Genomic DNA, 16,867 nt, shown 5'->3' on the forward strand with positions numbered 1-16,867 from the left:
CCTGTGAGGGTGGTCAGGCCCTGGCACAGCTGCCCAGAGAAGCTGTGGATGCCCCATCCCTGGAAGTGCCCTAGGCCAGGCTGGATGGAGCCCTGAGCAGCCTGGGCTAGTGGAAGATGTCTCTGCCTGTTGAGGAAGGGTTGGAATGAGATGGTCTTCAGGATGCCTTCCAAGCCAGGGATTCCTGTGTTTCCATGATTTTGTGATTGTATTCACAGCCTCTGCTTCTGTTGCAATGTGCTGGGGGAAGTTCAGGTTGGACATTGGGGAAAGACTCTTCACTTAGAAGGGTGGTCAGCCTGTGGAACGGGCTCCCCAAAGAGGGGGCCATGGTGCCAAGTGTGTCAGAGTGCAGGGGCTGTGTGTATGATGCTTTCAGTCCGTGGTTCAGTGTAAGGTAGCCCTGCAGGGAGCTGGACTCAGCAATCCTTATGGGTCTCTTTGAGCATGAGGTGCTCTGTGATCCTATGAATAGTTCCCAGGCTGGTGTGAGCAGTGGCAGACTAATGCTCACCTGTCCCATAGCCCTGCAAAATTCTCTTGCACCACATCTGTGCTCTGCCTCCAGGCCAGAGGAGATCACCTCTCCCTGCTGTGTGCAGAGTGCTCTGTGTGCATCACCTGCTGCTCCATGCAGACACAGTGAGTGGGATCTCTGCTTTTCCCATCCTGCAGGCTGCTTCCAGTTTATGGCCCCTCTGTGGTCTTTCATGGCCCACTGATCCCAGCTGGAGTTTACTTGCTGTTCACAGCGGCTTCCAGAAGAAACATTCTTTTCACATGCCTGTTGGATTGTCACAGGGATCATGTTATTTCCTCTTAAGATACAAATGATAGGCTTGGTGTTCAGTGTTTTGCCCCTCTGCCTTTCTTCCATCCATCCTCTTTCCACATGTCTTTTTTCCTTTGTTTTCCTTGCTGTCATGTGTCAACTGCATCCTGTAGCCGTGGCTGTCCACAATGCATTGTTCCAAAGCAATAAATTTGTTATGGAGAGTAGGATAAAGAGGATGAAATTAATTCCAAGTATATGGCCACTTGCTTGGGCAGGTTTCAGTGCAGTCCCACCAACATCATGGAACACAAAATAGAACAGCAGCAGAGGCTGCTTTGCCACAGGGAAGCCCTTGCAAGCAAAGCACTCCTTGGGAAACAGTCTTGACTGCTGTTTCTGTCTTTTAGATTAAGTAAATAGACCAAGGTTGGAAACTCAGTTCTGTGTTGTGAACATTCTTCAAGGCAGTGTCAATTAGGAATCTTTTTTTTTCTTAATCCAGACAGGAGCATTTTTCTCCTTTAAATACGGCATGATTCACAACAATGGACATAGGAGCCAAAAACATAGTTGAAATTGTAGAGCCATCACTGAGGGCTGGAAGTTACTCCTTTAATTTATGGTTTTATTCCCCACCCCTCTCTGAGATTATTTGGTTTTCTGTCTTTGTCTCTCTCTCTTTTACATTTAAGTAAATTGTTATTCTGCACTGCCCGCTTCAAGTATTACAGGAAAAAACATACCTTGGGTTTTTAATACGTTGAAATAACTGATTCTTAATCTAATTGCAATTTGTTTAACTTTATGTCCAGTTTAGAGCTTTGAACTTGTTGTAAAATGCTGTATAAAGTACTGGGTGTTCTTGTACTTCCTAATTCTGTCTGGCATTTACAACAATTCTTTCACTATCTCTGAGGGTACAGCTCCTAACTGTGCCAAGACAGAGTCTGATCCACTCCACTGCTATGAATAGGAGTCTGTCCATGGGCTTCAGTGAGACTTGGTTCAAACTCTTTATTGCTTCACCTTCACAAACTGAATTCCAGGCCGTTCTCCATGGTAGAAATCTTGGCAGTATTGAAGTGAATGGGATATTTGCTGTGGTATTCAAAGGAGCCAGGATTTCAGCTGGAATATTTAATATCTCACAATTAAAAATAACCTATTTTCAGTCCTTGGATTTGACTTGGACATTTTGCTTTACAGCAGACATGGGAGATTAGGGTGAAATACATTTTCCCTATTGAAGCTTGATTAAGGTCAGAGTTACTATTGGATAATTGGTGTTCACTGTGGCTGTGGAGGAGAGAATTTACTCCAGTTTATAATTTGCCCATTAAAGGAAATCCTCAGATGTGTCTGAGTCAAGGGGATGCTATCCAAGGGATAACTTTGAATATTGATGTGTGCCAATACTTATACAATATATATTTAAGTGTATGTCTGGTATTATGTATACCTCAAATAAATATGGTATTGTATTAAATATACTTCAAAGGGAACCTATTAGGTAGCTAGGTAAGTGGTTTGATCTTGGATTCTTAAAGTAATGAAAGTGAATAGTGGATTTGGTGGGAATCATAAAAAGGAGTGATAGTCTTGTCTGAATTGTTCCTGTATTTTTTTCTACATGTCTTTCGAACCAACTGAAAAAAAGGAGGAAACTTGTAAATTTAGTTCATGCATCTGATACAGGAATTCACTCATAAGATTTCTCTAGAAAAATTAGAGTATATGCCTGTGCATATTTTTATTTATTACATTTGTCTACATGTACAAAAGTCTCCACTTAGAATTTCAGGAAGTCCAACACTGCTCTATATTTCATAACGTTTGAATTTTTAATTTTTTAAAAATCCCTTTCACAATAACTGAGTAACTAAACTCTTAAACTGTTTCTGTCTGCCCCAAGGGTTTTTTTCTCTTCCTCTATGTGTTGAAGGGAAATCTGAGCCTAAGAACACTAAAGAGGAAAAACATGTCTCATCTACTTGTCACGGCATCTATACTTTGCCATTTTTTTGCCACCCAAATGTGACAGGGCAGCACATAAATGTGTGAAGTCTGTCACAAATGGCAGCCAGAGCTGGGAATTCAGGAAAATGAGCTTTGCCTTTTTGAGGCTTTTGCATTTAAATCCTGCAAAGTGCTGAGTGCCTTCTGAAAGGTTATGCTAAGCCTGCTCAGCGCTGGTTCACGGGAGGTGTTCACCTTGCGGGATGCAGCCTGGAAAAGACGCGTCTCCTACATGGAGCCCTGTGGGATCTGCGTGGGGTGGCAGAACATGACATGTTGCCTGTGCTCGCATGTGTCTCATGTATGTGAGATGTGTCATACGTCACAAGTCCCAGGTGTGGCTCAGAAGCGTGGGAATGACGGCTGTGGAGATGGAAAATCTCTCTTTGCCTGCGCAAGAGAGTGTCAGGCAAGGAAGCAGGGGTGCAGCCTACCCAGTGCACTTCTCCTTGGGAGTGGAAAGGTGTTTACAGTTCCAGGATGCATTTTATGGCAGTTTCTTCTTCTAAAGTGCTGCTTAGTGTCTCATTGTGCCCCACATCTGCAGGTGCTCACAATATGCTCAGGTTAGAGCTGAGGATAATGTGACTACACCGAGCAGGAGGACAAGGCCACCACGTTGATCTTACACTGACACGTGAGGGAGAGCATCTGTGCAGTAGTGAAAATGGGATTTTTTTCAAATGAATCACATGAGGCTCCAGGTGTTTTTGCCAGTCTGCAACCATTCAGGGCCTTTGTATTCAAATCCCTCTGTATATGTGTGTATGTCCTACACACGTGTATCTTATTATTTCACCATCAGCAACCCTGATCCCCCCCTCTTTTACAGCCAGACCCTTCTGAGACAAGCAGCTAGAGGCTCTCTTTAGGCAGGAAGACAGCGTTGTCATAGGGCTTTGCAAGAAGAACTGCTTGTGTCACCATATTCTACCTTCTGGAGCACATGGCAGCGTGTAGTCCTTTTCTTCCATCAGGGCAGGGCTGGTCCCATCCCTTTCCCTCCCTTGTTGGAGGGCAGGCAGGACCCAGGCACATCAGCCAGCAGCGTGCCTGGGGTGTCTGGCAGGATGGGCAGGGCAAGGGATGAGCAGCACGAGGTGTGGAGTGGGCACGTTAACTCTGCAGTCTGTGCTGTCTTCTGTGCTGAGGTATCTCATGTGAAAGAGGGGGGAGGTTGGACGGGGAAGGGAGAGGGGGGAGAGTGAAATGCAAACATCACCGCTATCCTCAGTAAGAGATTTAGATCTCTGTGTTGGCATAAAAAGGTCATTTTGGGCCTGAGGGTTTTGACATTGTTCCTTTAAGTTAGACCCACAACATAAACTATTTTCAACACTTGCTATGAAGAACAAATGACCTTTAGTAACTTGCCCAGAAGACAAATGGTATGTTAACACAATAAATGTACTTTGCTAGTATCGTGCTTCTTGCTTTAATTTCCAATTAGAAATGTTACTCTTCCCTCTCCCTTTTCCACAAAGGGCTGCACTTTCTTACTTTGATTTTGTAACAGAGGTTTCCTCGTCCTCTGTGGGATTGGTAATGTTCACTGATAATTACTGGCTATACAGTAAATTTCCTTCTGTTCAGGGACAGCGTTTTGTGCTCATCTACTCGGAATGGTCTGGACGGAGGGTATCTGTGAGGGAAGGAGGGGATAGTTAACAGGCATCACCAGCCACGTCTGCTGCAAGGGCACAGGGAAGGGAGTCAAAGGCACAAACAGTTCAGAGGCGGTGCTGGTGAGTATATTGTTTTGTTTGACAGAGCTTTTTTAGCATGTGAAGACAGAAATGAGACTGAAAATTAAAGGTGAAATTATTTCAATTTACATCAGTGAAGGCAGGAGGTGTTGGCATGTTGACTTCTGTTTGGGGAAATGGAGGGCTGTCACTCTTCTCCGTGGTTTTGTTATGTAGCTTGCTGCCAAGAACTCTTTGGAGGACCTGAAAGTGCATCCCTGGTTGTGTGAGGGTGGAAACAGCAGCATTTCTGCTGGGCATGCCCAGATGATGGCTTGGCCAGCTGCTGCTCTCAGCCCCATAACGTGGTGGAAGAAAGGGAAGTCGGTGTCCTGGTGTGGGTAAACTGGGGGAGGAAAGGAGGAAAACAAGGAGCAGGGAAGCCCCAGCCCTCCTCCATGCAGTGCTGTCTTCCCTAAAAGAGTGGAGGAAAAAGGTGGACATTGAGATGCTTCCAGAGATCTGGGTAAAGCTTTTTCCAGTGATGGATGTCACTGTCACATGAGCAATAAATGCCTGGAAGAAGGGAGAGGGTGGTGGTGGTGGAAAGAGAGTAGATCAAGGGATGGCACAACAATAAGAAAATATTTAGAAAAAGAAAAGTGATTTGTCATCCATTGGAGTCACAGATACACTTTCCTTATCATTAATAGTGTTTGGAGGGTAGGAAGATCTAGTGCATAATGCAGAGGCTAATTTGACATTCTGTAAATGTTGGTTAATTATTTCTAGGGCTGATATAGTGCTCTTTGTCCCAAAGGGATCCAGAACTCTTGACACAAAAGTAGATTTTTCAATTTGCTGATTGGTTAGAGGATTAGTTATTTCACATCAAATAAAAAACATTTTGGAGAAGGTATCTTTTATTCTTTGATGTGGGGATGATCTTTTGTTTCAGCTGAACAGAAATTATTTTACAGAACCGAAAATGAAATCTGTCTTTTGAGTTTAGGATCGTAAATACTTCGGAACCTCACCAACAGTGTGCTTATAAAGAATATTTAAGCAAAGCCTCTGGAAATGAAAAATTTAAATACTTTAAGTTTAAATAGCCCTTCTACATCTCCAGAAATGTTTGTTTCTTATTTTTCATCAGACTGACAACTGAGTCTGACCTTATTTTTATACATAAATTCATCATCTGATTTCTTTCAAATCAGCTGTAACAGTCTTGTGGTTTTTTTTTCTCCAGCTATATATTAATGCCCTTTTATGATCATTGAAGGGGGACTTAAATAAAGCTGGAGCAGTGTGCTGCTCCAAGGCACTTTTAGTAGGGAAAAGCTGAGCTGGAGAGAAGGAGCTTGAAAGTGGAAGGAAGCAAAGGAGAATGAACTGAAAATGAGGGGAAAACTGGAAAAGAGATGGACAATGTGAGTAATGGTGATAGTTACTCCCCAGAGTAAAAATAGCAGCAAGGAAATAAGGATTAGGGCTAAGAAAATGGAAAGGGGAGTTGAGAGGGAAAAACAGCTGACTAAATAGCCAAAAATATGACACTCTACCTTTAGTGAATGCTTTATATCTCTATTTTCATGAGAAATGCCATATTGTTCTAAATTTGGAAGGGAGGATAGGATGGCTATTTTTAGGAATTACTGATGTTCCTGGCTCCTTATGATTTTGTAGCTACCCAGAGAAAAAAGGAAAATACAACAGTGTAAAAGTTAAAGGAACTTAAGAAAGCACTTTTGAAAAGAACAGAAACTTAGTAATAGCTAAACTTTCAGGTCATGTAGTTCTAAAAGGACAGCATAACACCCATATTCCTTAAATTTCATGTGAATGTTGGGGGCATAATCCTGCAAACACTTCCCCATCACTGGCAGGTATTTTTTTTTCTTTTAATAAACTGATATTCCTATGCAATCAAGTGGTTTCAAGGACTTGAGAAAAAGACTCAGTGTTGCTAGACTTGTGGTAAGAAATCAGAAAAGGTTGGGTGGTCTTTTTCATGCTAGTCCTTAGTCCCATGAGAGAATTCACCCTTAAAAGGTTTTTTTTGAGAGATTTTTCTTCAGACATGGTAACTGTGTGTGCCTGGTTCCCAGCTTAGGGAGCCTGGTTTGCATTTAGGAGAAAAGATTACTGAAAACTGAAAAATTCCTTCTATCGATTCCTCAATCTCACTTAAAAAAAAAAAATTACTCAAAATTAATCAGTTAAAATGATGCACTTCTCTTACTGGCCCTCCCAGAACCCCTCAGGCAGGTTTTGCTGATCCCTCTCTCTTGATTATTCATCCTTTTATAGAACAAAACTGGGAGCTTTGAGGATATGTTCGAGTAGCAGCCTCACTGAAGCACTGATGGTGTGAGAAGGGGGAAGGAGAGAAAAAAAAAACCACCAAAAAAACCACCCCAAAAACAGACCTGGGTCAGCAGTACAAACAGGGAAATGGTGGTGGTGAGACTGAGGGTTTCTGCTTCACTGGTGATTTCTAACTTTCTTTTTAAAGGTGTTTTGGATGTGGATTTTCAGATGAGCTCTCTGAAGCAGACACAAGGCTATACAACTTTTTTCTTTTTACAGGAAAAACTACAAGGGAAAATCAAAATGATTCTTAATCTCAATCACAACTGTTCTCTCTCCCCTCACCATGGTGTGTACAGAGAAGGGACGTGGGTTTTGATGAGTATTTCCATTGTCCAACTGCACCTAAGCTAGAGGGAAGCCACACTGAAGTTCTCAGTGCAGGGAACACCATTAGGGTGCTCTTACTGAGCACATTAGGTCAGTATACCTATTTAACACCAGTGTTAATATGCTGGTGTGTTGTTTTTTAATGACATTTTGTGTCACAGTCCTCATCCCATGTTGGTGATGTCAGGGGGAATTTTGTCACTTAGTAAAATTCGGCGTTGTATCAGGTATTTCACAGGTTGTCCTGTGGTTCTGTCCTTGCCTGGACAGCACAAAGCACATAAATGGTTCCAAGCCTGTTTGTGGTCTCCATGTCATGAGTTCTTGTTCTTAGGAATTGGATTTTTTTATACTGCACGTATTATTATGCATTTGAATATTTTAAGTTCAACCTTCCATCTCTGGTATTTTACTTCAAAGCCCGAAATTCCTGCTTTTCTTATAGGTCATTACTGAGTTATTTTTAGACATCAGTGTTAGATGATAATTATGATAAGTGAAGTAAAAAGAGTATTAATTTTGGTTTAGGAGAAGTTTGTGGGAGTTTTAAGTGGAGTTTAAGTTTGCATATTAAAAAGTATTTTCCTTCAGGAGTAAGAAATTAAGAAACCTTGGGTGCAAGTATGATAGAAATATTTATCAACCCGATTCATAGACAAAAATTCAGAAACAAAATCTGCTTGGTCATGGTGAGGTTCTGAAAGCTGGTGATATTTGTTTAGGAGAAATACTGCAAATGTGTTAAAATTTTCTGTTTGTGGAAAGGGGTGTCAGTGACAGGAAAGAATATCCAGTGCAAATGCTCAGGAGAAACTGAAGCTTTTTTCTCCAACATGCAGTGACCTTCTGAGGAAAATGGGCCAAAGCCAGTCCCCACAGACCCAGTTTGGCTGTGCAAGCAGAGAAGGATGAAACAGAATGAGGGTAGGAAATGGGGCTGCCACCTTGAAGGTGAGACTGCTCTTCTGAGAGGCAGTCAATCAAAATATTGATCAGCCTAATATGTTTCCCAAATTCTGGTGGTTTGTGTCATAACTTCAGGAGAAAACTTGGTTTTTCTTTTTTTAAAAAAATGGCAAAACTGTAAATAAGTAACATGAGAGTAGTAAATACTTAGTAATGACTGAAGTGTCATTGTCTGGAGTGCAAGGCTGGTGTCAAACCAGTCAGCACTAACAGGGTAAGCAGTGAGGACTCCAGAAAGACAGAAGTGTGTGGCAGGAACTGCACAGCCCTCCAAGTGACCTTTCAGTCAGTGTAGGAGAGTGTCATCACAGGGAGTGTGCCTCAGTTTAACTAGAGACACAGTGAAGAATCCATACTGTCAAAATTAACCATTGCTCTGCTGTAAAATCTTACTACATTTGGGGTTTAAGCAGTCATTGCCCAAACAATTAATATCCTAGTTCAGGAAACATTTCAAATTCTGCTGAAATGGAAACAACTTCATTTTTTCCCGTATTTCTTTGCAAATTCATTCTCTGTTCACCTGATTCTCTTTAGCATGTTAATTATTAACTTGTGCAGTCTCTTTTCATTGATGGCTTCTTAAGCTTTTATTCTTTCCTTTTGATTTTCTACACGGAGAAGTTGTCTGGGGTGGCTCTTCAGTGCTGTGAGGCAAAAAGCCATCACTGTCAGTACTGCAGGAAGTTTAAACACACACAGAAATGGGGCTGCTCTCATCCAGGTAAAAAGGAGCCTTAAACATGAGCTGGTGCTGTGAGCTACCAGCGGTTTTGCATGCGAAAACATCTTCCCCCTCTCAAACTTTATTAGCAGTTGTGTAGCTTCATCAGGGGGGTGGTGGCAGGAGGAGGCCAAGTGTAAACAAGGCACAGGTGGCTGTGTGTGGGGACTTTGTTTCAAGGGCATCTGGGCCTCTTCTGAACAAAATTTATATATATAAAAAATCATGATCTATATCTCGCTATCTATCCATATATAAAAGAGCAATCCCATCACTTCTGCCACTAGGGGAAGAGAACTCCTTTCAATAATAGTGGGGAATGATATGGAAAATGTGTTAGTGCTGTGTGAGGGGACAGTGACTTCCCAAACTCTCCATGTGTTTCTGTAGACCATGCTTCAGCTCAGTTTCCCAGCTGGTGAGATCAGAATATTCCTTACAGAATAACAGGATGAGGCTCACAGGTAGTTAATATGTTTGAACTTGAAATGTCCAAAAATGATACAAGTAGTTAGGACTGTAACTATTTTCCCCATTAAGCACCAAGTTGAAATATTGAGAGGCTAAAGCTCACTCAACCAACCAGTCCCTAGGCCCAGTTTAGAGAGGAAATCTATTACTCATTTCCTGCCCTTACTTAAAATAAAGAACACCCTCTGCCCAGGACCGTGTCTAAGCAGACACATCATCACTATTTTTTTTTTTTTTTTTGTGATGATAATAAAAGTGACAGAAGGGGATTCCCCTGAATGTTTGATGCTCTTCTGCTGCGTGGCTGCAGCAGTCCCAGAATAGCTGTGCAGAGTCTGGCCTGAAACTCTGGGCTCACTCGTCCCTCCTGCTTCACCCTTACTGGAAACATCTGTCCTTGTTTTGAGAAATAACTGGAGGGGCAGAGCAGGAGGGGACTGCTGTCTGAAATCCAGAAATAGATGTCATTAAGGAACAGAAGAGAAACTGCCTCTTCTCAAACAAGAACTAGAGGGGAAGGCACTGGAATGGGCCAGGTACAAATATGGGTGTTGAGCACTAGAAACTCAGGTTTTGCAGTTTCCTAAACTTGGCTGTTGAGCTACCAGAAGTTTTTAGTGGGGATTACACCTCAGAGAAATGCATTGCTGATGCTGGAGATCAGGAACAGGCCTTCCAATGGTTGTCCATTAAACATGGGGCCCTTCAAAGAAAGCTGTGGATGGAAATAAATATGCTGATTGCTTGTGTGAGTGGAAAACATTTAAAATGCATTCAAACCTTGCAGTATGCTCCCAAAAGGGTGTTATTTCTGTGTTGTCATGTTAATATCCAGACAACAGGCCACCACTTAGTTCTAAGAGGCAGGATATATCAGCATTAGTTATCATCATGCTGACAACTCCACTTTATTTTCTAATGATTGAAAATTAAAAAAACCCAGATCCATAACCAGTATAAATCTTACTCGTTCCAGAGATACGAGTGAAGCACCAGTTCCATTCAGTAACTGCACATCTTAGGTGCTATGGTGATCTATGGTTTGTGTTTGAAGAGATGTGATGTGGTGATTCTAGACTTGCCAGTGAGGCCTTAATTTTTAGCTTTCATGTTTTTCACATTCTGTGCTGCCCAGGGGTGCAGTTCTGAGCCTCATATTAAGTGTTAGTCAGCTCTTCACAGAGCAGGGACACAAAACAAATCCTTTTCCTGCTGCACACCAAGGACAACTTTCAGGCCCAAAAGCACAGACAGGGGTGGCTGGAGGGAGGAACAAGAAGGATGGGACCTCACAGCCTGCAGCTGCAATTGGACAATTAAACCCCAATGTGCAAATGGACCAGAACTTATCAAACTGTGAGGCCTTGTGACAGATCATCCATTTTTTTGTGACCATTCTTAGTCCACCTTGGGTGTAGCTCTGGCCACGCTCCTGTCCTGCCCAAGATGTACCCTAGAGACCTTTCAGTAAATATCTGTCTCCTGTGGGCTAAAACACCCTCACACGAGGGTGCTACATCACCTCTTTTCTGTACCTGATTTTGCCTGCAGTTGTCGTTGGTCCTTACATGAGTGATAAGAGGTTACCATCCAAATAAATAAATACAGAGAGAAAGAGAAGTCAGAAGATCTGTAGCTCTTGGTCCATATTTTGAATGGGAAAAGGAAATGGGTGCCCTTTTTGCAAAGCACACCTTCTAATGTTGCCTGATGACTGGTGCATGGAAGTGAACAGGGTCTGAGGGAGCTGTTGTCAGGAATTCCAGAGCTGAGATTTTGGCTGTGTATGTAATACAGCCTCTCCCACTCAGAAAAATACCCCTGTACATACATATAGATGTATTCATGTATAAGGCATGGCACTGGATAAGATCCGTTCTGAGTGTGGCCCATCTAAGCAAAGCACCCTTTGGATTTTCTCTCTCTTTTGCAGAAGCATCACTAAAATTACTGAAATGTGAACGTGGTACTTGTTGCTGGGGAGTCTTTGTGGGGAGGAACACTCTCTTGGGTGGATTGCCTTTCCATGGGAGCTGACCTCATCTCTCAGATGCTGGGAACGTGGTTGAATTCTGCCCTCAGCTGTACAGACGTGGCTGCCATTGGAGCTGTGTGTTCACAGTGGAGGGCAGAACATGGATCAGGGCTTTTAGGTTCATGGAAATGCTCTTGGAGGGTAAACAGAGGTCACATAGAGTCATTGGCATAGAGCCATGCGTGGTAAAGTAGGCCAAGTTTTGTTTTCCTCAGAATCCTTGCTTTTAAAGGATCGTGTGTTTTTTAGAGATGAGGACCTAAAGTCTCTTCAGTCAATCAGTAATTTTTAAAAATTACATCTAATGTGTTAATTTCTTGCTGTGAACTGTGCGGCAATAGCGTTGTGTGCTGTTGGTCGGCTCCTGGATTCCTCTCCTGAAGTGGCTGCATTTCCAGGGATGAGCTACTGTGAAATTTGTGCAGCCTGGAACATGAATATGTAATTTCAATCTGTATTTTCATCTGGCGAAATCTTAAATCTTTCAGACCTAAGAACCTTAAGATGAGATGAGGAGAAAGAGGAGTATGTAAAATCTCACTGTTTCGAGTGAGAAATGTTTCTGTGTAACCAGAATTGCATTAAAGAGACAATGCTTGTGCCACAGTCATTAATTTTTTTTCCACTTTTTATTACACTGAAAGTATGGGAAAAAAATTAATATTCTCACTAATACTCAACTTTACATGCTGCAAAGTCCTCCTGCATTGCATGCTCAGATTCTTTTGAGAGAGTTTGAGATCTGTAGAAGGACCTTTCCTGAGACATTTGAGGTGGTGCTGAAGTGCTTTAAGAATGACTTTCCAGTTTGCTTATTTAAGTGCTGTTCAGGTGAGCTCTGGATCACTGTGATTAAGCCAATTGTAATAAATTGTAAAAATGTAAATCAGCTTCTGAAGTTTGTGAACATCTCATGGAAGAATGTGCAAGAAACCTGTGCGTATACAGTGTATATATATATAAGTGCATATAAATATTTGTGTGTATGTATGTACACAGAGTGACAGAGATGTATTATTTTGGTATTTGCTCTATTTCTGATGTTATTCTGTGAGAGGCAGAGATTTTGCAACTCTATTGAAGCTAATTTTGTTGCATGAAGGTGTGGTCTAAGGCTATGAATCTTCTCACATGTTCGTGTTTAAGTTGTTTTAAACCATATGAAAAATATCTGAAATGCCAAAATGTTTAGGCATTCTAATCCAAATGATATGAGTAAGAGGGATAAGCATTTTTCATTTAAGAAAAGATTAAAGAAGAAAAAAACAACCCAAAATTAAATCTGTTATACTTCACAATAAATAGTTTTGCTTCCAAAGTATCTGCTGAAGCCACCTGTGATGCATGCCCAGCCACCTAGAAGGGACTCCAAAGATGTATTCCTGACAAAAAGCATTTCCTTGACTATTTGTTTACTTTTTTTTTTCCCTGCCTGTTTTTCTTTAGAAAAGAATTGCTTACAGGAGAAATTCTGTTTTCAGATTGTTTAATTTTTTCACTTGGCTGAGAGATGAGAACAAAAATTCCATACTGGATTGGACTTACTGGGAGCTGTATCTCCAGAAAAGCAGGAGGCCAATTAGGGTACGTGTTTGAGTAATTCAGACTGCTGGAAAGAACTGTAAAGTGGAAAGGGCACTGAGCAAAAGTGGCTGCAGTGCTGCATTTTACAGCAATCTCAAATAGAGAGGAACTATTCCCCTACTGGAGGGGAATCTGGTTGTACTAGAGATTATGAACGCTAGAGGTAAAGATGAATTGCTAGTAATTAAACTGATTTTAAGATATGAAGTTTGGGTTTGATTCAGCTATACACTTTCTGAATCCAGCTGTCAGGAGTGGCCTGTGTTTTCCCTTTTCCTTATGTAGTGTATGAAAAATTTTGTGAGGTTTTGCTAGGACAGTGCTCCCTGGTATAAGACAGCATCTTCATCTTCAAAGACTCACTTTTGGAATAGTCCTTCCACAAAAAAACCCCAAACTGCTCACTAAGCAATAGTTTTGAGCTGAAATATAAAGCCAGTAAACGATTTACAATTAAATTCCTTTTCCCATGACTTGCTTATCTGACTGTCTTGGTTTGCAAATGAAACCTGCTGCTTCTGTTGCTGATCCTGCCACTGTTGTCATGAGAGAGTTTGGTATGTGCACTTGAAGCTCACTGCTGCTTTCCTTTTGTCCTATGCCAAAAACTCATGTTATGTGGGAAATACAGCCTGAATGGTGTAACTGAGGAAAACATGTTTATGACAGCAAATACCTCCAGCAGGATAATGTAAACTTCCCCTAACACAAGTGGCAATGCAGTGCTGCAGTGTGTGTATTAAGGAGATAATAAGAACAGAGGTCCCCTTTGGCAGGATGAATGTGTGATAGAACTTTGTGGGACTTAGAGTCCAGCAGTGATGACTTTTGAAAAATCTTTTCAGTGTTAAACTCTTCTGTAAAGCCCTAACTAGTGCCAGTGCATGGCTTGGATTGGTGCCATAGGTATTTTCTACTCTTACTGAGTTCAGAACACAGGATATGTGAGCTGCAGAGGTGGGAGATGGCCTTCCTTCACTTCCTTCACATCTCCACACCAGCAATTTACATATTACTGATGGGCAGGGCTCAGTAAGGATCCAGCCACAGTGCTGAGATGAAAATAGGGTTTTCTCATGACAGAAATTGAGATGAAAATAGGGTTTCCTCATGACAGAAATAACTGCGCTAACTTGGTTTTATTCCACTTTCTGAAACTGTACCATGATTGGTGTGTCACCCAGATGGATTTATTCAAGCACAGTATGAAAATGGCCATTACAGAAATAGGCACAGTCTTTCCAGTGTTGATGTAAAACCTGACAGAGATGACACTGTAGTGGATGTAACTTCATAAAATCACATTTACTGTTCTGCATTCAATAAAATCCTCTTATTTATTTAGGTATTGGAATGAAAACATGATTTACTGCTTTTGAGGTTTGAATGAACACTAAACCCAAAGGTTTTTTTCCAATGGAAAACATTAAATATGAAAAATTCAGTGATACTCTATAGGACTTTCAAATTCCAGGATACAGAATTTCTGCAAAGTTCCAAACATATGTTATGTCTTCTTTTTTTAAAGTAACCGTGGAGTGTTTCTCCTGCTATGGGAAGAATTCTTTGAAAAGCTTTTATCCACAAAAAAAGTCCTGCATTACAGTATACATTATTGTTTATTGCCTGCAGTTTGTTTTAGTCTTATCCTACTTATGTTATATTCCCAGCTATTAACATACTTCTTGGTAAGGTAAATTATGCATTTGATTTTATCACAAAGCCATAATACAGAATTACAGTAAAGTGTACTACTTTACTTGAGTCAGAGTTTACTTGGGACTTCAATTCTAAATTCTTCCAATAAAGTTTTTATTTCAAATTTTTTTAATGCCCAGATTTGCCACACTTTTTTTTTCAGGATTTAATTTTTAGGAATTTGCTTGTTTTGATGGATTATTTTTATGTTTTACTTCGAAGAAGTATGATAGTTAAAAGGGCAGTCAGACTTAAGAGGCAAATTATTTATCTTTTGTTGTGCTGCATAAAACTGCTGCTGCAAGCCTTCTTACAGGTGTAGATGATACTAGAGGTTAAATAGAGTTTCACATCTGATTTTAAAGTATAATTGTCCCTCAAAATATCTCCTGGAAGAGAGAAGAGTGGACACAGACACACACAGAGGAGAGAATGTGAAAGGTTGTTTATTATGTGCTTATTCTGTATTTATTTGATGGATTTCAGTTCTGTTTGCTAAAATTGCCCATTTGGGTAAGTAATTTTCTTTTTTATCATGTGACTTAGGCAGGAGGAACTGAACTCAAATTGAGAAGTTAGTAGGTTCTAGATTCAAAACAGATGCTTTGAAAATAAAGAACCTCAGAATACCCTGAGGTGGAAGGGACCCACGAGGATCATTGAGGAGCTGTGGTTGTAGTTTTAACCAAATTATTTTTTTTCCTAGTGAAGATAATCCTTTGGTACAAAAGATTGTGACAGATTTTTACAATAATGGCACTGTAGTAATTACTGCCTTTAACATTTGGGGCACAACCTGCTGGTACATGGACATGGTCTGTATTTGACAGTATGACTTTGGCCACAGTGGGATGATAAACCCAGCTGCAGGGATATGTCACTCATGGCTCTCCAATATGATTTCTGACCTGATGCTAGTGGTAGGTTCATGCTAAAATCCACCTCATTTCCTTTCTTACTTCCCTCTGAATGTCTTATTCCCCCCCGAGTTTCTTGAAGGAATATTTTGGCAACCTCGGTTTGTGCTTGGAAAGCTGCTGCATCTTTCTGCCTGCCCTTTCTCAGGCAGCACCACCATTGGTCTTTTCTGACTCTGTGGGGTTTTAATCTTTGAAAAGCAACAACATGGCCTCGTCTAAATCAAATTAGCCCAGCTGTAGTCAGTTCTGGCTGCTGATCTGAAAGCTGAAGTCATTTAGTCTGAGATTCCCAGCCAGCAGTACAATGCATTGTACTGTTTCAGTAGTAATGAAATTCCCCTACAGTATATCCTGATGCTTGTTTTTGATAGGGAGTATGTCTGATGTTCAGAGTTACATTAACAAAATATTTGAAGGCCAGGGAGACTGCTCTTGTGATGAAATTCTTCTCTGATGTAGTTATCATTGAAGCTGGCTGGAAGTGTTTGGTTTAAAACTGGCTTTGGAAAGCTGAGTTCTGAGAACTGTAATGTAGGATAATTTTTACTTCACAGTTTCAGCTGGAAACAGAAAAATCTTTGTATGTGAATGGTGTTGTGGTGTCTCATGGGAATTTTAGGTCAGCTGCACCCTGCAGATCTGTGTGGTCTCAGCTAGAGGAGGGACTAACAATGTTTGAGGTGTAATCTGTGCTGTCAGATTCTCATTGTTGTCTCTAAATTTCTTACAGCAACATGTTCATTTCATGTGGCTAACGTGTGACAGTCTTCTCTCTGTTTCATCTGAGGGGAAAAAAATCTTAGTTACGTCAAATCAAATCCTCGAATGGGGCTCTGTTTGTTGTTTTAAATGTACAAATTGGGGTGTGAGGCATTAGGAAAAAGCAAATAGCAGTTCATCCATCAGATGCAATGGGAAGTGCAGAGGTTTTTCACAGGCCCTTATTCCAGTGAGAGCTGCTGTTACATCTTTGACCAGGTCCTGCAAAAGCTCGGTCTCCTGCTGTACCATTAGCACAATGGCATAAAAGCCTGCTGTGCCTAAGCAGAGCAATTTACTGTGATTTTGGAACTTTCAATGATGTTTTGAATATGCTGAAAACACGCAGTCCATGTGGTGTCCTCAAAATAAGGACTTTGCTCTTATCTCTGAAACACTGTGGAGGAGAGTCAGGGCGTGCTGTTTCACACAGGGATCTGTGCTGCCGAGGAAGGATGCTGCAGGTTGCTGTAACAGAGGGCTTGTTATTAAGGTGAGAGTGGGGATGTCACACTCTTAAAGTACAGGGAG

At 41.2% G+C, this 16,867-nt stretch overlaps 1 protein-coding gene across 6 annotated transcripts in view; it reads left to right on the forward strand.

The window, feature by feature from the left end:
- SOX5 (SRY-box transcription factor 5) overlaps positions 1-16,867 on the forward strand; it is a 600,060-nt gene that overhangs the window by 38,040 nt on the left and 545,153 nt on the right. The window contains exon 1 of one of the 6 annotated variants that reach the window (XM_063395250.1): positions 4,518-4,536. The exons of the other annotated variants lie outside the window; for them this stretch is intronic. The gene's annotated coding sequence lies outside the window, so the exon portion shown is untranslated. Of the gene's footprint in view, positions 1-4,517; positions 4,537-16,867 lie in introns of those variants that run through there. 6 annotated transcript variants of the gene reach the window in all.

Source organism: Prinia subflava, chromosome 4 (genome assembly GCF_021018805.1).
Source record: "Prinia subflava isolate CZ2003 ecotype Zambia chromosome 4, Cam_Psub_1.2, whole genome shotgun sequence".
In the NCBI taxonomy this organism is placed as follows: Eukaryota; Metazoa; Chordata; class Aves; order Passeriformes; family Cisticolidae; genus Prinia; species Prinia subflava.